Source organism: Peromyscus eremicus, chromosome 10 (genome assembly GCF_949786415.1).
Source record: "Peromyscus eremicus chromosome 10, PerEre_H2_v1, whole genome shotgun sequence".
NCBI lineage: Eukaryota > Metazoa > Chordata > Mammalia > Rodentia > Cricetidae > Peromyscus > Peromyscus eremicus.
The window spans coordinates 35,864,916-35,888,836 of NC_081426.1; the positions used below are offsets into that span (position 1 = coordinate 35,864,916).

Sequence of the window (23,921 nt, forward strand, 5' to 3'; positions counted from 1 at the left end):
CTCCAACTCTTTGTAAATCCTTCTTAAAGAAGGAATAACGTATAGAAAAGGATATGTTGATAGCTTAAAGAAGTTGGTATAAATATGTGCTTGTGAAAGTTAGTGGAGTATTGGTGATAAACATAAAGGATGGGGGAAGGGTTGGTCAAAATAAAGTGTTCATGAAGAGACTTCATGGGAACCTATGATCTTTTCTTAACTAAATGTTTTTTATTTAAAAAATTTTTATTCATTTTACATACCAACCACAGATCCCCCTCTCATTCCTCCTCCCACTCCCCCACTCCCACCTAACTCCCACTCCCGACCCATCCTTCATCTCCTCCTCCGAAAGGGTAAGTTCTCCCATGGGGGGAGAGCAAAGCCTGATACATTCAGGTGAGGACGGACCCAGCCCCTCCCCCCTGCCTCAAGGGTGAGCAAGGTGTTCAACCATAGGTAACGGGATCCACAAAGCCAGCTCATGCAGCAGGGATAGATCCTGATCACAATGCCAGAGGCCCCTCAAACAGACCCAGCTACACGACTTGTCTCCCATACGCAGAGGGTCTAATCCGGTCCCATGCAGGTTCCACAGCTGTCAGTCTAAAGCTCATGAGTTCCTTTGAGCTTGGTTCAGTTGTCTCTGTAGATTTTCTCATTATGATCTTGATCCCCTTGCTCATATAATCCCTCTTCCTTCTCTTCGACTGGACTCCCAGAGTTCAGTCTGATACTTGGTTGTGGATCTCTGCATCTGCTTCCATCAGTTACTGGATGAAGGCTCTATAATGACATTTAGGGTATTCACCAATCTGATTACCAGAGTAGGCCAGTGCAGGCACCCTCACCACTATTGCTGCTAGTCTAATCAGGGGTCATCCTTGTGGATTCCTGGGAATTTCCCTAGGACCAAGTTTCTCCCTTGCCCCATAATGTCTCCCTCTATCAAGATATCTCTTTCATTGTTCTCCCACTCCATTCCTCCTCCAGCTCGACCATCTCATTTCCTCATGTTCTCATTCTCCATCCTCTCCCCTCTATTGCCACACCTCATACCCAGTTTACTCATGGAGGTCTCCTCTGTTTCCCCTTTCCAAGGTAATCTGAACATCCCTCTTAGGGTCCTCCTTGTTTCCTAGCTTCTCTGGAGCTGTGGGTTGTAGTCTGATTAACCTTTGCTTTACATCTAGTATCTACTTATGAGTGAGTACATACCATGTTTGTCTTTCTGAGTCTGGGTTACCTCACTTGGGATGATATTTTCTAGTTCCATTCATTTGCCTGCAAATTTCATGATGTCATTGTTTTTTACAGCTGAGTAATACTCCATTGTATAAATGTACCACATTTTCTTTATCCACTCTTTGGTTGAGGGGCACCTAGGTCTCTTCCAGGTTCCGGCTATTATGAAGAATGCTGCTATGAACATAGTTGAGCAAGTGTCCTTGTGGTATGATTGAGCACCCCTGGGGTATATGCCCAAGAGTAGTATCATTGGGTCTTGAGGTAGATTGACTCCCAATTTTCTGAGAAGTTGCCTTACTGATTTCCAGAGTGGCTATACAAGTTTGTACTCCCACCAACAGTGGAGGAGTGTTCCCCTTGGAAAACCTATTATCTTAAGACCCAAGTAAAAGAATATAAGGGAGGGATAGTAAAACAACACACATGGTATGAAAAATGGGACGTTGGATATGAGAGGTTTAAGTGAGGATGAGGAGGGGGATTGAAGAAGATGGGCTAGAGTGTGGATTAACCAAAACTAAGGATATGTGATAAAGCCTTATAAACCCCCACTAATTTGTAAGATAATTTATAAAATATTTTTTGAGGAATTTGAGCATAGGTACCCTGCACAAGTGAACAACTCTGCTTCCAGAAGAATGAGTTACTAAGAAAATCTCAGTGTCAGGCATTGGTTACCTCCCAAGCTCTTGATCAGGGGAGCCCCAGAGGTACCGAAAATAATACAGAGTATTGTCAATGCTCTTTGTTACACACAATAACAGATGGTAAGACCATATAACTAAGACCAAAGGGCTTTACCTCCTAATGCTTATGGAGAAAGTGATTTCAACAAGTGAATTAGTAAAGGCACATTTATTTATGTCTGTGGAACTCTCTGGCCATGTTTTTTTTGTTTGTTTTGTTTTTTTGGTTTTTTTTTTAATTTTTATTTTGCAATACAATTCAGTTCTACATATCAGCCACAGATTCCCTTGTTCTCCCCCCTCCCGCCCCCCTCACCTTCCCCCAGCCCGCCCCCCATTCCAATCTCCTCCAGGGCAAAGCCTTCCCCACAGACTGAGATCAACCTGGTGGACTCAGTCCAGATAGGTCCAGTCCCCTCCTCCCAGGCTGAGCCAAGGGACCCTGCATAGGCCCCAGGTTTCAAACAGCCGACTCATGCAATGAGCACAGGACCCGGTGCCACTGCCTGGATCTGGCCATGTTTTATCATCTATAGAATTGGGATTCTGAAGAATCAGTTCCCAGGGTTATGGAGAAACTCAGTAGACATGCATGTAGAGCAGCTGGCACAGGCCCTACAGAAGAGTAGTCTCTCAGAAAAGGTGACTTCTTTCATTCCGAAATGAGGAAACCTAACTAATCCCATCCTCCTTTAGGAGGGGGGAGAAAAACATCTGTGAAAAAAAAATTAAGCAACATCAGGAAAGAGTGAGTACATCTGTATAAGAACCCATTCCTGCTTCTGTAGGTATAACGGAATAATCCATGCCTGCATGCCAGGCAATTAAGTGGCCAGGCCCCCTACCCTCAATCCCCAGACATCCATCTATGTTTTAGACATGGTGGTGTATATTAAACTTTCAGTATGCTTGGATATATAATTCTAAAGATAAATAAGACTGAACTAATTGTGAAAAGTATAACATTTTAAGTCAAGTTTTGAATGGTTTTCCTAACAGAGCATTTGTGTGCCTCCCTCTCTATACCTACATATGAACTTGAACCATTGACCAAATTTTAAAAAAAAAAAAAGACATAATGGAAAGAAATCCAGTGATAATTGGCAGCAAGAAAAATTTTATTCCCCCTGCCTTTTGCCCAGGCATAGAGCCATCAAAGTGTTATTTCATAAAATTTAATTTTTGAGTTTTGAATGATTTACAGTGAAGCAGGGTGTATAAATCAGAATGGTAACCATTGCCATGAATAGAGATGTATGTTTTTCCAAAATGTCTAAGTAAAATACTTTGAAACACACTAAAAGACCTGCACAGTTCTCCAAAGGCAGCCATAATTGAAGTTAAACATGCTTGTTTGGGCAGAGCGAGATTTACTGACACCTCCTCCCTCCCTCTCCTTGAAATAAAGTGATCAAATCACCATCATCTCTTCTTATGAAAGGAGTTAATCATACCAGTATGCCATACTGAGCATCTAGCCTTGTCTCCTACGTTTGTAAAACTTTTCTGATGCCTTTGGGTGTGTCTTTAATTAGATGTGGTTCTTATACGTTAGGATGTCCAGAGTCACTGCATGAAAGTCCTACATATTCTACTAACAGAATCTCCCCATTTCTTCTCTTCCATGTGGCTGGTTCATGTGTTACTGCTGCCTACTCTCTAGTCTCTCCCCAATTCCACTCTTACCATGACCATGGGTGGACCCTCTGACTGTCCTCTTGACTCCACGTGGGGAGTGTACAAGTGAGATGCCCCAAATGCAACTTGCATCAAGAGCCTTCGTTCTTTAAACCCCCCCATTGCACAAGCCCTTCCGCTGTGGCTCACAGAGCCCCCACCAACCCACCCACTCAGGGCCCTCATCTTCCTCAGTATTTCCTCATCAGTTCTTCCTGTTCTACAAACATATCACTTTGTATGTGTCCACTAGTACAAAACCTGAGAACGATTCTAAAACTATCAATAGAGACAGATTGAGTTCATATGCTACATCAAAATTACAGGTGGTATACTTATCATCATACTAAATGCCTTTATCTGTGGTGGCTAGGGGTTACACATAAGTTTATCTTTTCCCATACTAGCCTGCCTCTCTGGAATTTATGTTGTTTTAGAACTTAATTTACCTTACTTCAAAAGATTTCATGATACTAGATAATAGCCTTAGATATATTCTACAAAATTCCATGGATAAGGAAAGGACTTTCAAATGCAAATTCACAGATGACACCAAGGTTTGTGTCTTTGACTTTGTGCAGGTGGAAATCTCAGAAATCTGTATTCTACGTTGTAGCATTGTAGCATTCACACACAGTGACTAGCCAATCAAAAAGTTTGTTGAGTATCTGCTCTGAGAGCTCTGTCCTCAAACACACACACACACACACACACACACACACACACACACACACACACCGGGAACTCTTGGGACATGGGCCAATGCAGACCATCCACTGCTGAAAGAGTGCAGCCATCGGGAAGCTCAAAAATCATTTGAGTCAAGAATCTGGTGATATTAAGAATAACGACCCAAAGCTTGTGGGAATAACCAACCAATATCTGATTTGAGTTAATGCCCACTCCATGAGATGGAACCCATACCTAACATGCTTGTGTGGGCAAAAACCTGAGACTAGATAGGCCATGGGCCTAGGGGAAAACCAAGTACATTTGTTCTGCTAGTGAAATATAGCAATTAAATGATTCCTAATGACATTCTGCTATACCCGTAGATTGGTATCTTGGTCAGCCTTCACCGGAGAAGCTTCTTTGTACTGTAGACGGGAAGTAACACAGAGATTCACAACAGGAGAATGTGCAGAGAGTGAGACTTTGGAGCACGCAGTCCTAAATGGGATGTTTTCAGAAAAGCCCGTCCCCTCAAAGTTCAGGGACCTACGTAGAAAAGGAGACAGAAAGACTGCAAGAGCCAGCAGTGGTGGATGATTTCAAGGAAACAGTGTCTTCCAAACACAACAGAACTAATAAACATATGGACTCAGTGACTCACATATGGGCTTCCGAGAGCACACAAGTCCTGTACAGGTTCAAAAACAAAATCTAAGCAATGAAAAGGGAAAGTGGACACAAAGTGCCACCCCTTACCAAGAGGCCATTTGCAATTGATGCCTACTGGGAAAGGGGAAAACCAGTTTTCTCCAATGGAGTGTCATTGGGTATATCAAGCACACTCCAAGGCAGACCCCATGTACAGGAGTAGTTGACCAGCACAAAACAGATTCCATACTGGGTGAAGTTTTTGTTGTTGTTTTTATTTTGGGGTGTTTTGTTTTTGGTGTGCTTTTTGTTTTGTGGTTTTTGTCTTCTATTTTTAGTTTGTTTTGATTTTTTTCTTTTCTTTCAATTTTTGAGAAAGAGGGGGAAGAATATGAAATCAGGTGGATATGGAGGTATGGAGGATCTGGAAAGAGTTTGAAGGGAAAAAATTGATCAAAGTATATTATATGGGAAAAGTTAATAAAAGAATAATTAATTTTCTTAAAGAAAGAAATGTTCAAAATTTAAAATCTCTTCAACCAGATTATAAATGCTATAGAGACAAATGTTACAGTTTAGATCTCAAATGTGCCTTCAAAGTCTATGTGCTACATGAAGTGGTCCCCAGTGCCCCAGTGTTCAAAGGTAATTGGATAATGCCAGCATTAACTCATCCATGATAGATTCAGAGCTCAGCGAACTGTTAGGAACTTCTGCATACATCTTTGCAAAGGTCCCTGAACTACTGGACACTGTAGAAGTGTGCCTTCATTGGAAGAAGTAGGTCCCTGGAGGAGTACACTTGAAGGGGTTATCTTGTCCTTCCCCCTTACTCCTCTCTCTCCTTCTACTCTCGATTCTCTCTCTCCTCCTGTCCTTCTTCCTCTCATCTTCCTTTCTGCATTCCTGTTCCTTAACTCTCTCTTTCTCTTCCTCCCTGTCTTAGTTAGGACTTTATTGCTGTGAAGAGACACCATGACCACAGCAACTCTTATAAACTTTATTTAGGGCCAGCTTACAGTTTCAGAGGTTTAGTCCTTTATCATCATGGCGAGAAGAGTGGCAGCATGCAGACAGACATGGTGCTGGAGAAAGAGCTGAGAGTTCTACATCTGGATCTGTAGACAGGAGGAAGAGAAAGCCACTGGACCTGGCTTGAGCATATATGAGACCTCAAAGCCTACCTCCACAGTGACACACTTCCTCCAACAAGGTCACACCTGTGCCAACAAGGCCATACCTCCTAATAGTGCCACTCCCTATGGGCCAATTATTCAAAGACCTGAGTTTATGGGGGTCATATCTATTCAAACCACCACACTCCCTTTCATGTTTCTTCCTCTCCTTTCTCCCCTGGCTCCACTCCCTCCCTCCTTCCCTACCTCCTTTCCTATCTCCATCCTGGTTACCACAATGCTACACCACATACTTCTGCCACATCATGGATGTTCAGCCTCATCACAGACCAGAAACAGCAAAGCAAGTGACCATGGACTGATTGGCACCTCCACAATCTTAAGACAACATAAATCTTTCTTACTGTTAGTTGATCTTTGCAAATATTTTGTCACAAAAATGGAAATCTGGTTAACAAAGCAGGAACCATAGCTATCCATCTTATCTGTCTGACAAATGTTCATACAGCAGTAGGAATGGATTCAGTCCTAACCACTTGAAGTTATATTATGAAGGGAAGAAAATTAACAAATCATTATTTGTAGGAGAGGGAGATACTTAATTCTGAGAACTGAAATAGAGGACTCCAAGGGATAGGGTGGTCTCTTTGAGTGGGATACCAAGAAATACTTCCAGTAGTCTACATAAGTAAGGAATATGTAAGCCAGCATGTGCCATTGCAGGGAAGAGCCTTACCAGCAAGTGTATGGTTGAGGCCAAGTCCCCAAAGCAGGAACAGCATTGAGGCATGAGAAGAGCAAAAGTATCTTCCATGAAACTAACAACATAAAGGAGCTACTGGAGACATGGGAGGACAGATTATGGAAGGTCTTATCCACCACAGCAGGGAGTCTGTCTCCTTTCTAAGCATAGTAAAGAGCCATCAGGGCTTTTGAAGAAGGAGTGTGCTCTAGTACAGCTTTTCTGAAACATTCTGGGATCTAGAGGGATGTCTCCATGGGTAAGAGTGCTTGCTGCTCTTTCAGAGGACTGGAGTTTGGTTCTGAGTAGCCATCAGGTTCTAACTTCAGGGTACTCAACACTCACTTCTGGCTTCCACAGGTACACAAACACACACACACACACACACACACACACACACACACACACACACACATATATATATATGCACACACATGCATATATACATACACACACTTTTAAAAAGTTAACTCTTTCTGGCTGCTTTAGGGTAGGGGGTTAGAAAACAGAAAAATACCATTAGGAGGCCATGACTAAGATGGTGAGCACACTAGATAGGATGGTCCCCTTGAGAGGAGAGAAGGACATGGCTGCCAGGGTGGAGGTGGATCTACCAGGATCAGCAATGGGCTAGGCATGAAGAGAGTGAGAACCAGGGCTGACTGCATAGGGTTTATTCATAGGTGAGTTCTCAGGGCCCTGCTCGGTCCTGACCCAATCAGCACCTGGCAGTTGTGATCCAGAAGTGCAAGGATAAATGAGTAGGGTGCTCCTGACAAGCATGGTCGGTAGAAAAAAGTAGAAAACATGCCACCCATTTCCTGAATGCTAGCTAGACATTCTCTAGGGGACATTAGTGGAGAGGACAAGATGTTAGGCAGGCAGAGTACAGCAACACTGTGAGCTGGAGAGGCTTGAGTTTAAGACCTAATTCTGGCATTAGCTCTCTGGGCATTCTTGTATTATTTTGTGAGCCTGTATGAGCCTTAGTTTCTCTAGCTATAAAATGGAGTTAATTATACCAATTTATACACCTGCCTCTGCTTGCTGTTCTCTAACTGTGTAATCATGGGCAAGCCAGGTGAGAATAATTTTGAGCCTCAATTTCTTCTCCCATATAATGGAACCACTTGAGCCCAAGCAAACCACTGTTCTTACCTAGAGCCACAAGTCCATTTTCAGAGTCCTAAGTGTCCACGATTTGAGTGCCAAGCTCACACGTGTGCATGGCCATGTTCCATCAATGTCTATAAAAAAAAATGAAGAGAAATGACTTAAAGATACCAGCAAAGAGAGACTGGAGATGCCCAGATGGTCTTTCTATGCAGGCAGTATGAGGGGGAAGCGATGCATTATGGGTGCTGTGGTCCTAATTAAGGATGACAGCTAGATAAATGTACTTACAGATGCAAAACCCAGAGCTTTCTGGTTTGTACCCGATCCTGTTCTAAATGCCCCACACCTGAGGCCCACTGGGTAGACCAGCAGGCAGGGAAGAAGGAATGTGAGAGTATTCAGGGCCAAAGGACCAGATATAAATCCCAGAGAGACTGCCTTTCTTAAGCCTAGGGAATACCAGTCAATTTATACCTCATCATCTCACCCTGTGGGTCTGGTTAAAGGTTTGACCTGTGCCTCCTCTCCTTTCCAAAATCTTGTCCTGTTCCCTCTTAACTTGATTTACTCTATTGCTCCAGCTGCTGACTTTGGCAGCTTTTCCAGCTCTCCACCGACCACTGAGCATGGGCACCATCCTGAATGACTTCCACTGGGCCACAAGGCGAGGGTTCCCGCTAAAAGCTCCAGAGAGTGCCCGCTCCCATAAATGGCCCTGGAAAAACATGCTGCCCCCAGCCCCACCTCTTCTCACTTTCAACACCCAGGCACACTTTGGGGCCCAGCATGAAAGGCTGGGCTAAAGGGGACTTGCATTTTTACACCGTATTTGAGTTAGCTGTTTTATCTGGACGTGGACCTGAACAGGGAAATGAGGGGGAGAGAGAGGGGCTTTATGAACTCAAAACCAGAATAGACCATTTAAGCTGGGCTGAGTGAAGTCACTGAATGTGCCCTGGAAAATACTTTCAAGGCATTTTATAAATTTTGCACCCAAAAAAACTGCCTTGGCCAAATTGAACGAGCAGCCTTCAGATACTCAAATCCTCCATTTTTCCTGAGATTTTCCTGACAGTGTAGGGACTTGAGAAAACAATAAGAATGTGTCCTGAAAAGCTACATGAACATGTAAAAACTCACATTCTCTACAAATCACACACATACACACACACACACACACACACACACACACACACACACACACACACGCACATGCATGCACACACACACGCACACGTACACACACTTCTATCTGCTGAAGTCTTCCCTCAGTAATAAGGTGGGCTTGTTTCCACCTCCCATATGGCTGTCCCTGTCTCCATGTCCCTCCTGCCACATAGTTCTTTCCATCTTGGCTAAGCCTGCTGGACCATCATCCCACAGGAGTAGCTTGGCCTTTGCATTTGCTAGCTACATAATCTTTATCGAACAGTTGAAACTTCCTACACTTCAGCCATCTGCACTATAAAGTACAAGTAATATTTCTCTCTTACAGGTATATGAAAATTAAATATAAAATGAATTTAAAGCTCTTAGGACTGTGGTCAGTAAGTTCTACGTGTTGGGAGTGAAAGTTGGCGGTGTGTGGTTTTGCCTAGTCATATAAATTTATGGGATTGCAGTTTATTTTCAATTGTATCACAAGCTTCTTAACACAAAACATACATGGAGACAGATATAGATTCATATGGTCAACTCTCATACACCTCACTATCCTATATGTGGGCTCACATATACGTTCAGACAGTTGACACTCATTTATCTGACTATCCTTGCCAGAAATTACACACACACACACACACACACACACACACACACACACACACACACGTGCCAGGCACTGTGTTTGTTGTTTTAAATGTTTGTGATGTTCAAGTTCATGTATCCAGCATGGTTAGCCCATAGCACACATCAATCAATCAAACACCAGTCTACACATTCTGTAAACGTGATTTCCCACTACAGCCAGCTGCTTTTTATGAACAGGAAGTTATGAAAACTAATACTGGCTTTGTGGATTGAAAGGTCTTTAGAGTAGAGATGAGATTTCCCAGAAACAACTCCAACAATTGACTGTGGTATCCTCTCCTGCCCATGATGTCCAGCATGTCTTGCCTGATGACCACCCCTGGATTTTTAGGCTTGGCTAGCTAAACTTACAACACTGCAAGTCAATTCTTCTCTTTGCAATGAGTGTCTTTCTCTTTCTCTCAGTATTTGTATATATATATAATATACACAAATATATATATTATATATATTTATATATAATATATACATATATTATATACATATATATGTATATATACATATATATTAATATATATGCATATATTCCACATAATACATATATAGTATTGACTTACGCATGATACATACATTATGTATGCAGGCATCTCTGCTGGTTAGGTTTCTAAAATTAGTGGAACCTAATAATATTACTATGTTATTTTAGCATGGTTATAAAATAGTATACATGTGATGGTTAATATTATGTGACTATTAACTTTATGTAGCTTCATCTCACTGTCATATATGTGGTCACACATTATTCAAGACATGGTAAGAGAGGGTGTTTTTGGAAGAAATTAACATTTAAATCAGTAAACACTAACTCAAGTATCTCCAATGTAGAAGGGCTTCATCTAACCAGTTGAAGGCCTGAATATCACAAAATACTGACCTCGAGAGTTCTCAAATCAATGGGAATTTTGCTGCATTTGGGCTTTTTACTACAACATGAGCTATTTCCTGGGTCTCCAGTATGATAGTCTTTAGTCTTTAACCTCACAATTAGCTTTTTTTCTCAATCTTCAGCTACCTACCTAGCATCTGCCATGAAGAACTTGGATTTTCCAATCTTCAGAGTTGCATGGGGAAATTACTTAAGATAAACATTTTCCCTTCCCATCATCTTGGTACTGCTTCCCCGCAGAACCCTAACCTCCACACAGTAGTCAAACAGATTTGCTGTTGAGGGTTGCTAACACAACAGTAGCTCTTTGTATTTTTTACTAGCACGGATATTGGTATCAATGATAGTGCAGGATCATTTCACATCAGTCTTTGTATAATTAAATCAGGATTAGGGTTAATGTCCTCACCTAAGCTAATAGCGGCTGAAGACCCCAAAGTTCACACCTAGAAATCATTTAATGAATTTGGGAGGGTGGAAAATTTCAGTATAGTGGAGGACATACAAAGTCCAGTTTCCTTGCATCATGGAAAATTGAAGGAGACAGACACTTCAGGGACTTTTTTTCCAACAGAGCATGTTCACAAGTGCAAAGCAAGCCCATTAAAATGGTCTCCACTGGAGCAAACAGAAGGCCGTGAAGCAGGTACACAAGAGAGTCATCACCCACGTGCTGAAGGTCAGGTTTTAAAAGGATAAATGCTCCAGCAGGGAACATCTGAAATGCAGAGGTTACAGAGGGGCCTTTTGGTAGGTAGACAGTGATGACCAGTCTGAAGTATGGCTGTGTTCATTCATTAGCAACAAACAGCCACAGGAGGCCCCTCCTGTGATAACACAGGGAAGGACACTGTTCGCCTTCATTTTCTTAGTTTGCCTTCTTGAGTCAGAAACTTCCCCTTTATGTCAACAAAGTTTATGAGCATATTTATTTTATTATACACTATCTGAAGACCCAAGAGAAAACACCAAGATGAATTTTTCCATGAAATAACTACATCCCAGCTATCAAATTAAATTGAATATGCTGTGTATAGACAAATAAATCATATTATGATTAATTATGACCTTGGTCCCTGTCCCTCCTGCATGGAAGGACAGCCGGGAAAGAGCAAGCTGTTGGCTCTGGTTGTGTATTAGGCCTGTGATTTTTTTTTTCTTCTCTGATCACAAAATGGGCTGGGCTTCTTCAAACTCAGTTCCTAAGAGTGGTTCTTCCAAGAGCATGAGTTGCTCTGCTCCTATTTCTTTATCTGGAGGACATACAATTTTTGAGGAATCAGTGGTTTTAGATCAAGACTGTCAGCCAAACATTATCTAAGCTTAGCGTTGCAAGACAAAACAAAATGCAAATCAGAAAACAGTAATTAGCTGTATTCTATTCCCTATGAAAGAGGGAGCCAGGCATCTACAACGGAGATCTGTTGTTTGCTGGAAGGCTAATTTAACTGGACATCTATATTTACCTGGGAACGCTTTCTGGAGTGCTTCAGCTTGGTCTCTGCTGGTCTTCCAGTCACTCCATTCTAATAGTTCCCCTGCACACTTGCACACGTTCACACACATCCCAAGCTCTTTGTTCCCCTGACTTCTTTCTGCATTTTCAGGTGGACTGCATCTACCATTAGCACCCATAATCACTCATTTCTGTGAGACAGGGAATCTAAGCGATGCTTAGTGTTTTGTTGCAGTAAATACTCAGAATGCAACATTGTGTCTTTGTACGCTTCCTTCTTCCTCCAAGTTCAGCTGTGTCCTCATGCTCCCCTACCTCAAGGGTCAGACCCAATTCAAGGATGCTTGCAGATGCTGAGGTCCTGTCTGGCTTGGGTGAAAGTCCTTATTTCACTGTGATGGTTATCAGTGACTGTCAATTTGACAGGCTCTAGGCATGACTGTGAGAGAGTATCTAGGTTAGGTTAACTGAGGTCAGACTCAGCACCTTAACTGTGGATCATCCCATGGGCTGGCATCCTGGCACAGACAAATAGGGAGCTGAGCACCAGCATCCGTTACTCTCCACTTTCTGACTGGAGACGCAGTGCCTCAAACTTCTATCACCATAACCTCCCCACGGAGAAGGCCTGTGCCTACAAACTGAGAGCAAAACTAAGCCCTTTCTCCTTGCTCTGCTTTTGCTGAGTACTCGTCACAATAATGAGAAAGTACCTAATACATGGACCAGAATTTGTCATTTCCCTGCATCCGAGGATGTGCTTTGGAAAGGGGTAAGATGATGTTTAAACTGTGAGATGGAGCGACCATGTGTCCCCCAAAACTGGAAAGGAACTATTCAAGACGCCTCCTGAGCCGTCTCCCTGCTTTAGCTATTGACCTCTATAATTTATTCATCTATAAAATAGCAACTTCAGTCCAGAATCTTCTTGTGGTTTCTGCACATAGCAAATCAAAGTAGAGTTTGACCGTTCCCCATTCCCCTTGCCTCATAGCAGCCTTGAATCTCCCCAGCACACAGCCAGCATTCTGTTTTGGCTTCTCTGTTCAGCTATTTCCTACCGACTAGAAGTCTCTTCTTCCAGAAACTTCCCTGGATAGTTATTCTACTTCTCAGCAGAATTTGAAGGTCTTTTTGGCCTCTCCCGGCTCCCTTCCCCCCTTTGCTTTTGTTGTAGCACGAAATCCTTCTAAACTTTTATGAAATCCACTTGTTTATTATATGTCATCCTGAGTCCCTGTCATGACCCATCCTGAGAGCAACAGTTTGGGGCTTACACTTGGCATTCCATTAACATGGAAGGAGGGAGAAGCCCAGAGATCTGAAGAGTAATGAGAATTTCCCAACTTCCATGAGGCTACAGGCCTGTAGGGGATGTGAGTGTCTAGGTCTTAAGTAGAGCTGGGCTGACTCCTATGCTTAGGTGGGACACTGAATCAGTAGCGCCAAGTGCCATGTAGCTCACTGGAAGTAATCACAGAATACACCAGGTCCTCAATACTGTGCCCTCCAGAGATGGCACCTAAAGTGTTCTGAAACTCTAGGGAAGAGAATCAGCAATGGCTGAGTAGACCTGAATTCCCGATCATAATATAGAGTCTTAGGGCAAATTATGATTAAGTTATAGAAACTAGAGGTCAGTATTTCTTTTTTAAAACAGTTTCCCCTCCCCCTACTCCTTCCAGTTCCTCCCCACCTCTCCTCTCACCCACACCCTTTCTGAAATTTCTTTGAAAACAAACAGGCATTTAAGGAATAATAACAATATAATAAGATAAATCAAAAACAAATCAGTATATGACAAAATGATCAAACACACATTCACATTCAGAGGAAGCCCATAAAAACCCAAAACCAGAAGCCATAATATTTGTGCAAAGGACCTGTAAGGTTTAAAAAGGTGGGGGGAGGGGCCTGACTTAACACTGGACAATGAAACAAAGAACTTCCAAAGATGCTGAGTGCCCTTGTGCCGATCATCTACTGCTGGGCATGGGGCCTACACTTAAGAGTAGACTCCCTTGGAGAAAACTAATCATTTGCAAGTGGCTACCAATTAGAAATAGCGTCTGGGTTAGTAATGGGAGAATGTGTCTACTTCTCCTTTTAGCTCTGGTAGAGACCCATGCAGGCCCTGAGCATGCTGCCACAGTGTCTGTGAGTACAGATGTGCATCAGCCCTGTTGTATCTAGAAGGCCTTGACTCCTTGGTGTCCTCCATCCCCTTTGGTTCTTATAATCTTTCTGCCTCCTCTTACTTCTAATTCCCTGAGTCCTAAGGATAGGGATTTTATGGAGTCCTCTTTAGGGCTGAGTCTTCCAAGTTCTCTCTCACTTCTTGTATATTAACTGGCTGTGGGTCTCTGTATTTGTTCCTATTTGCTACAAAAGGAAGTTTCTGTGATGATGGCTAAGCAAACGCTTTCCTATGAGTACAACAAAATGTTGTTAGGAATCATTTTAATGCTATGTTCCTCTAGCTGCTAGTGGTTTTCAACCTTCCTAATGCTAAGACCCTTTAATATAGTTCCTCATGTTGTGGTAACCCCAATCATAAAATTATTTTTGTTGCTACTTCATAACTGTAATTTTACTACTGCTGTGAATCATTATGTAAACACATGATATGCAGGATATCTGGCATGCGACCCCTGTGAAAGGGTCGTTAGACTCTCAAAGGGGTCATGACTCACAGGTTGAGAACTACTAGATACTAGTAGAATAGCAGTATTTTGTTTTCGCCTAAGTCCCTGACCTATCTAGTCTCAAGTACTTGGCCACCCAAGCAATCCTGGGTATGGGTTCTATCTCCTGGAGTGGGCTTTAACTCAAATCAAATAGTGGTCAGTTTTGTACCACTGTTGCACCAGCATATATTGTAAGAAGTCACTCTTGTAAATCCAGCAGCGGACTAAGCCTCTGAAACTGTAAGCAAGCCCCCAATTAAATGCTTTCTTTTATTTTTTTTTTTTTTTGTTGTTTTTTTTTTATTTTTATTTTGCAATACAATTCAGTTCTACATATCAGCCACGGATTCCCTTGTTCTCCCCCCTCCTGCCCACTCACCTTCCCCCCAGCCAAACCCCCATTCCCACCTCTTCCAGGGCAAAGCCTCCCCCGAGGACTGAGATCAACCTGGTAGACTCAGTCCAGGTAGGTCCAGTCCCCTCCTCCCAGGCCGAGCCAAGTGATCCTGCATAGGCCCCAGGTTTCAAACAGCCAGCTCATGCAATGAGCATAGGACCCGGTCCCACTGCCTGGATGCCTCCCAAACAGATCAAGCCAATCAACTGTCTCACCCATTCAGAGGGCCTGATCCAGTTGGGGACCCCTCAGCCATTGGTTCATAGTTCATGTGTTTCCATTTGTTTGGCTATTTGTCCCTGTGCTTTATCCAACCTTGGTCTCAACAATTCTCGCTCATATAAACCCTCCTCATTCTCACTAATTGGACTCCCAGAGATCCACCCGGGGCCTAGCCATGGATCTCTGCATCCAGATCCCTTAGTAGTTGGATGGAGTTTCTAGCATGACAATTAGGGTGTTTGGCCATCCCATCACCAGAGTAGGTCAGTTCGGGCTGTCTCTCAACCATTGCCAGCAGTCTGTTGTGGGGGTATCTTTGTGGATTTCTGTGGGCCTCTCTAGCACTTTGCTTCTTCCTATTCTCATGTGGTCTTCATTTACCATGGTCTCCTATTCCTTGCTCTCCCTTTCTGTTGTTGATCCAGCTGGGGTCTCCCGCTCTCCCAAGCTCTCTTTCCCTCTGCCCTTGCCCTTCACTACCCCCACTCATGTCCAGGCTGTTCATGTAGATCTCTTCCATTTCTCTGTCATTGGGCGATCCCTGTGTCTTTCTTGGGGTCCTGTTTTCCAGGTAGCCTCCCTGGTGATGTGAGTAAATGCTTTCTTTTATAAGAGTAAAAGTTGCCTTGGTCATGGTGTCTCTTCACAGCAGGAGAAAAGTGAACAAGACAGTATCTTCCAGTACAGTGAATACTAGTCCATAGGGGAGAAGGCTCTAAAGAGGTACCAGCTTGATTTCTACAAGTTCAAGGAATTATGTAAGTGTTGTCTTCAGCAATGGGGCCTAACTGTCAGTTTGTGGAGAGTCACCAATAGCCTTGGCAAACGTTTGTTTGTTTGGGGGTTCCCATGAGATAGATCTCCTTGGCCAAGAACCTGATTAGATGTAACCCATTCCCAGTACTGGAATCTTCATTTGGTGGTGAGACATGTTCATTTGGGTCTCTGTCTTCCTGATCATTTGGTGATTTCATTTAGATTTCTTTCATATATGTATATATTATAAGAAGCCTCTTGTTGCAAGATATTTGATTACAGTGTAAAGATATGTCACTGTGATTGGTTTAATAAAAAGCTAAATGGGGATAAACAAAATGTGGTACATATACACAATGGAATACTACTCAGCAGAGAAAAACAATGACATCATGAGGTTTGCAGACAAATGGATAGATCTAGAAAAAAATCATCCTGAGTGAGGTAACCCAGACTCAGAAAGACAAACATGGTATGTACTCACTCATAGGAGGATACTAGATATGGAACAAGGATGACTGGACTGCTACTCACATCACCAGGGAGGCTACCTGGAAAACAAGACCCCAAGAAAGACACAGGGATCACCCAATGACAGAGAAATGGAAGAGATCTACATGAACAGCCTGGACATGAGTGGGGGTAGTGAAGGGTGAAAGTCGAGGGAAAGAGAGCTTGGGTGAGCAGGAGATCCCAGCTGGATCAACAACAGAGAGGGAGAGCAAGGAATAGGAGACCATGGTAAATGAAGACCACATGAGAATAGGAAGAAGCAAAGTGCTAGAGAGGCCCACAGAAATCCACAAAGATACCCCCACAACAGACTGCTGGCAATGGTTGAGAGACAGCCCGAACTGACCTACTCTGGTGATGGGATGGCCAAACACCCTAATTGTCATGCTAGAAACCCCATCCAACTACTGAGGGATCTGGATGCAGAGATCCATGGCTAGGCCCCGGGTGGATCTCTGAGAGTCCAATTAGCGAGAATGAGGAGGGTTTATATGAGTGAGAATTGTTGAAACCAAGGTTGGATAAAGTATAGGGACAAATAGTCAAACGAATGGAAACACATGAACTATGAACCAATGGCTGAGGGGTCCCCAATTGGATCAGACCCTCTGAATTGGTGAGACAGTTGATTGGCTTGATCTGTTTGGGAGGCATCCAGGCAGTGGGACCGGGTCCTGTGCTCATTGCATGAGTTGGCTGTTTGAAACCTGAGGCCTATGCAGGATCATTTGGCTCGGCCTGGGAGGAGGGGACTGGACCTACCTGGACTGAGTCTACCAGGTTGATCTCAGTCCTCGGGGGAGGCTTTGTCCTGGAAGAGGTGGAAATGGGGGGTGGGCAGGAGGTATGTATAGCAAGGACTTCTGGACAGAGAGAACGCTGGGAAGAAGAAAGGTAGAGTGTCGCCAGACAAATGGAAAGGAAGCAGGATGGGAATTACAGCATAAAGGTAATGAAGCCACATAAAAGAATGAAGATTAAAAGATGTGGGTTAATTTATGTTATAAGAGCTGGTGGGACGAGCCTAAGCTATAGGCCAAGCTTTTACAATTAATAATAAGCCTCTGTGCCATTTTTTTGTGAGCTAGCAGCCCAAAAATAATCTGTCTGATCTACTGCATCAGGCTTCCATACTACCTCTCAAATGGCTCTTAATTTTAACTGTCTCTCCCCATGTACCCTCTCTTGCCTCCCTTTCCCTCCTCATTTGATCCTCACATTTCAGTCCTTTCTCATCCATCCATAAATATCTATTCTATTTCCCAGTCTTAGGAAGATACAACTTTAGAAAGAGACATTAGTCCCTTACTCTCCACCTAACCTCTATGGTAATACAGACTGTGGCTTGCTTTTATCAATGGCTTAACAGCTACCATCTACATATAAGCAAATACATACCATATTTGTCTTTCTGGGTCTCAGTTTTACCACTCAGGATAATATTTTTCTAGTTCCATCCATTTACCTGTGATTTTATTTTTTAACAGCTGAGTAATACCCCACTGTGTAAACGTACCACATTTTCTTTATCCATTCATCCACTGACAGACATCTATGGTGTTAATTTCTGGCTATTGTGAGTAGAACAGTAATGAACATGGTTGAGCAAGTGTCTCTATGGTGTCTCTATGCATTCTATGGGTATATGTCAAAGAGTAGTATAGCTGGATCTTGAGGTAGATTGATCCCTATCTTTCTGATGAACTGCCACACTGATTTCCATAGTGGTTGTTTAAGTTGGAAGTCCCACCAGCAATGGACTTGTTTTCCCCTTATTCCACACTATCAAAAGTGTAAGTGTTCACTTGTTTTCTTTATCTTAGTCATTCTGATTGATGTAAGATTAAATCTCAAAGAAGTTTTGATTTGCATTTCTCTGATGGCTAAGGATGGTGAACATTTCCGTAAGTGAGTCTCAGTCATTTGAGTTTCTCCTTTGAGAATTCCCTGTTTAGATCTGTATACCATTTTTAATTGGGTTATTGTTTTCTTGATGTACAGCTTTTTTTTATTTTTCTATATATTTGGGGTATTAGCCCTCTATTGGATGAGTAGCTGGTAAAAATTTTCTCCCATTCTGTAGGCTGCTAGTTTTCTAAGTGACGGTATCCTTTGTCGTGCAGAAGCTTCTCAGTTTCATGAAGACCCATTTATTAATTGTTGATCTTAGTGCCTATGTTAATGATATTCTGTTCAGAAAGTCTTCTGCTGTGCCAATGAGTTCAAGGCTATTCCCCACTTTCTCTTCTATCAGTATCAGGTACAATGTATCTGGTTTTATGTTGACATCTTTGATCCATTTGAAACTGAGGTTTGTGCAGTGTGATAAGTACGGATCTACCTGGATTCTTCTACATGCAGCCATCCAGTTTGGCAAGTACTATTTGATGAACATGCTGTCTTTTCCCAGTGTGTATTTCTGGCTTCTTTATAAAAAAAAAATTAGGTGTCCACAGATGTGTGGACTTATTTCTGGATCTTCAATTTTTATTCTCTTGACTGATTTGTCTGTTTTTGTGCCAATTCCATGCTGTTTTTATTAAATATAGCTTGAGTAGAACCTGAAGTCAGAGGTGGTGATACCTCCAGCAGTTCCTTTATCACTCAGGAGTATTTTAGCTATCTTGGGTTTTTTGTTTTGTCTTGTTTTGTTTGGTTTTGTTTGTATTTCTATATGAAGCTGAAAATTGTCCTTTAAAGATCTATGAGGAATTTTGCTGAAATTTTGATGGTGATTGCATTGAACCAGTAGGCTGCTTGTGGTAGATTAGACATTTTACTAAATTAATCCTACTGACCATGAGCATGTAAGATCTTTCCATCTTCTGACATCTTCTTCAATTTCTTTCTTCAATGTCTTAAAGTTTCTTTTTCTAATTTAACTTTTTTTAATGATTATTTGTGGATTTCACATCATGCATCCTGATCCTGTTCATCTCCTTATTCCTTTCCATCTGCCCTCTATCCTTCCAACCACACCCCCACTCTTTAAAAGAAAAGAGAAAAAAAAATCTCATTGTGGGAGCTGTAGTGTGACACAGTGAGTCACACAGTATACCCTTTAGTCCAAATATCATTACTTGCAAGTGTTCATTGCAGTTAGTCACTGGTCTAGTTTGAGGTCTCTGGTTTTTGCTACACCATAGATGCTGGGCTCTCAGTGGGGCTCTTCTTAGATATCCTGTTGTTGTCCTGTGTCATGGAGATCCTGCAACTTTGGGTCTTTGAGGCCAGCCTCTTCACATGCTCCAGCAGATATAGATGGGGTGGATGATGGGATGGGTCAACTCATAGCCCTGGTTCTGGGTCTGGATGGTAACTGGGTTAGTCAGCCAACCAATTCTCCCTCATCTTCAGCACCACCCCAGATAGCTCACCCTATGTACTAAGCAGCAAGGGGCGGGGCCAATTCTGCTACTTTCATGTCCTCAGAGCTGGCTCACCCACACCTACACCACCACAGCTCTACTGTGTTGGGCAGTCAAGGTTTATGGGCCACTCTGCAGAGTGCCACAGCTGGTGAGAGACAGGACCAGCTCTCTCACTCTTATGACCTCAGGGACAACTTTTCCATCTGCCACAAGCCATGAGGTGTGTGTGAGTGCCTTCTCTGCCTTGCCCATGCTACCGTACTGCAGATGGGGAGGGGGGCAGATTTCTCATGCTTATGTTCTCAAGGCCAGTTCACCCATGCCCTCATCAACAGGGTCAGCTCTACTGTGTTGCCCAGGCAAGATGCAGGGCCCACTCTCTCAAATGCTGTATCTGGTGAAGGGGCAGGGTCAGATCTCTCACCTGCCACAGATGGCAAGTGGCAAAGAGGGAGGGCATCTTGTATCCTTGTCATCACATAGCAGATGAGAGGTAGGGGGGGCACTCTTCCGCTCTCGGGACCTCAAGGGTAGATTCACCTGAAACCCACCAGCAGGGTGAGTGCTGCTATGCTGCCCAGGCAAGGTGCAGGGCCTGCTTTCCTGAGTGCTGCAGCTGGTGAGGTGTCAGGCCAGTTCACAGGTTCTTATGACCTCAGGGCCAGCTCTCTCACCTACTACAGGTGGTAAGGGGTGAGGCAGGAGAGTGAGGAGGGCATCTCCCCCTCACTCTCTCCACCATATGGCAGATGAGGGTGGAGCCAGATCCCTCCAGCTCACTCGTGTTCTCTAGGCTGGCTAACCCGTGCTCTGTCAGCAGGGTCAACTCTACTGTGCTATCTAGGTGAGGTGCAGAGCCTGCTCTCTTTAGTGTTGCAGTTAGTGGGGGGCTGGATCAGCTCTCATGCCTGCCAAAGGTGGCGAGGGGCAAGAAGGGGAGGGCATCTTTCCATGCCTATGCTACCACGTGATAGACGAGGCAGGGCAGGACCAGCTCTCCCACTCTCACACCCTCAGGGCCAGCTTGCCCTCACCCTCGCCAATAGTCAAGTCTGTCATGCTGCCCAGGTGAGGTGCAGGGACCTGCTTTCTCTAGTGCTGCACTGAGTGAAGGGCAGGACCAGTAATCCCTAGTGTTGCAGCCAGTGAGGGGCAGGTCCAATTGTGCAGCCCCATTCTCTCAGCCCTTGATGGTAACAGAAGCTGCAGAAATCATCACAGACCATGGCTACAGCAGGACCACGGGTGCAGACATGGTCCTTGGCAGCAGCTCAGGCTCATATATCACTGTAGCAAGCAGGCCACTGACCTCAGTCCACTCCTCACTGCCAATACTGTCAATGTTGGCCATGGGCTTGTTGTAAATTGCCACCTTTATTTTCTTTAAGTATGTCCCTTGTATCCCTAATCTCTACAGAAATTTTATCATGATGGGATGTTGAATTTTTTTTCACAGGGATTTTCTGCATTAATGAGATGATCAGCTCTAGAACAAAAAGAAGAAATAACACTCAAAAGGAGTATATGGCAAGAAATAATCCAATTCAGGGCAGAAATCAATAAACTAGAAACAAACAAAAAACAATACAAGAATCAGTGATACAGAGTTAGTTTAGAAAATCTTTTAGAAAATTAATAAGATTGGCAAACCCTTAGCCAAATTAACTACAAGGCAGAGAGAGAAGATCCAAATACACAAAACTAGAGATGAAAGAGAGAACATAGCAACAAACAGAGAAATCCGGAGAATCATAAGGACATACTTAAAAACCTATACTCTACCAAATTGGAAAATCTGAAAGAAATACATCATCTTCTCAATACATATCATTTACCAAAGTTAAATCAAGATCAGATAAGCAATTTAAACAGACCTACAATCCCTAGTGAAATAGAAGCAGCCATTAAGTCTTCCAACCAAACAAAGCCCAGTACCAGATGATTTTGTACAGAATTCTACGAGACTTTCAAAGACAAGTTAGGGCCAATACTCCTTAAATTATTCCACAAAATAGAAAGAGAAGGAACATTGCCCAGTTTGTTTTATAAGGCCACAGTTACCCTAATGCCCAATCCACAAAAAGACCCAACAAAGAGAATTATAGACCAATTTCCCTTATGAACAGAGACGCTAAAATTCTCAATAAAATACTTGCAACTGAATCCAAGAACACATCAAAAAGATCATCCATGATGATGAAATAGTCTTCATTCCAGAGATACAAGAATGATTCAGCATATATAAATCAATAAATGTAATCCACCATATAAACAGACTGAAAGACAAAAGTCAAAATTCCAATTAGCAATGTTGGGTGTCATCAAAATTATTTATCTGTTAAGAATCACCTCTCTGAACATGTTATATCTCAGTTATAAGATCACTCAGATTGTTCTGTTATACTACAGTGACAAATATTCCCCCAATCTCCAAGTCCTGAAATGATGAAGATTATTTTTAACCACACTAATTTCAGCAATCAGGTCATGTCACTAGGAGCCAGGCTAATGGGACAGATTCTTTCTGCATTTCTGGAGCCAGGAGATGTGGAGGGCCTCTCAATGACACAGCACATCATGTCCTGCCCCAGAGATAACATTTTTTTTTGTTTTGTTCTTCAAGACAGGGTTTCTCTGTGTAGTTTTGGTGCCTGTCCTGGATCTCACTCTGTAGACCAGGCTGGCCTTGAACTCACAGAGATCCACCTGGCTCTGCCTCCCGAGTGCTGGGCTTAAAGACATGTGCCACCATGACCTGGCCAACATAGACTGTTTCTTATGATTCATGCAGGAATTGTCAGAAAACCACATCAAGCAATAATGATAAAGAGCAAATATTAGAAGAGGAAAAGACAGAAAATATTTGAATTTTATTGGATAGGAGTAGTGATAAAATGGAGTCATACAACATGATGACAGCATACCTGAAAACCTTGTTTAAATACTGTGAGATCTTGACAATGTGTGGGGCACATGTGACTTATTCTATGTTCAGTCTCTTAACTCAGCTCCTACAAGGCAAATATTAATGAATGCTGTTGACTGGAATTCACTATTTACTGTGCAGATGACAGTCTTTTCCCTCAAACAGCTAGTGGGGGAAGAATGTAAACACAAAAAAATTCAGCCTAGCCCTACTCCCATGCCTATATCTAGCCAATATCATCAGTATTTTTCCCCAGTTTGGAGCTGTTATATTTTTTCAAACAAGTAGCACATGAACAAATTTTCATCTTGATAATTACTTTCTTCTGCCCTGTAATCTTTACTAGCATTTAATAAAAGAACATTGGCATATGTAACAGTAATATCAGCTCTTCAAAATATTAATAATCTTAAAGCACAAATAGAAACACCTAAATTCATATGGCCATTCTTTTTCTCTGTGGGGGGCTTGCATTTCTCTTTCTCTCCCTACCCTCCCCACCATGTGTATGTGTGAATAAAGGATTGTATGTACTTCTTTTTACTAGTTTTATATTAGAAATTAACAATTAATTTGCTCTTTGGCAAAGATTTTGATGCATAAATTCAAGAAACAAGTTAAAGAAACAACATTATTATCCACCTAAAATGTGCCAAACCATATGGCAGATATAAGGATACAGATATTTCTTGTATAGTGGAAGTTTCCTGAAATGTAACCAATATCCATATAGTGATCATCAGTATTTATGAATGTTCCTATGTCCTAGAAAACAGCCATGCAGCCTTTGGTGAACTTATATCCTAAAGGAAGATGAAGAGGTAGGCAGTACATATTGTAAAAATATACATGCCAGTTTTCTATCTGTTCCTGTTGAGTCCTACTGCTATGAAGAAGATACAGTGTGGTAGGGAATGGGCCTCTAGGGAAGGGAAGTTGGCATAGTAATAGTCAAGAAGCCTGTCCAATAAGTAACTTCCTGATAAGAAGAGAT

The 23,921-nt window shown here is 42.6% G+C and overlaps 1 long non-coding RNA gene across 2 annotated transcripts; it reads right to left on the reverse strand.

The window, feature by feature from the left end:
* Positions 1 to 325: 325 nt before the first annotated feature.
* LOC131921136 (uncharacterized) lies at positions 326 to 22,250 on the reverse strand. 2 transcript variants are annotated; one of them, XR_009381856.1, is made up of 3 exons: positions 21,311 to 22,250; positions 7,947 to 8,035; positions 326 to 765 (listed from the first exon to the last, which is right to left on the reverse strand). It is a non-coding gene; the product is annotated as an uncharacterized LOC131921136 (long non-coding RNA). The 2 variants fall into 2 exon arrangements; XR_009381857.1 differs by lacking the exon at positions 21,311 to 22,250 and adding an exon at positions 11,668 to 12,548.
* Positions 22,251 to 23,921: the final 1,671 nt, after the last annotated feature.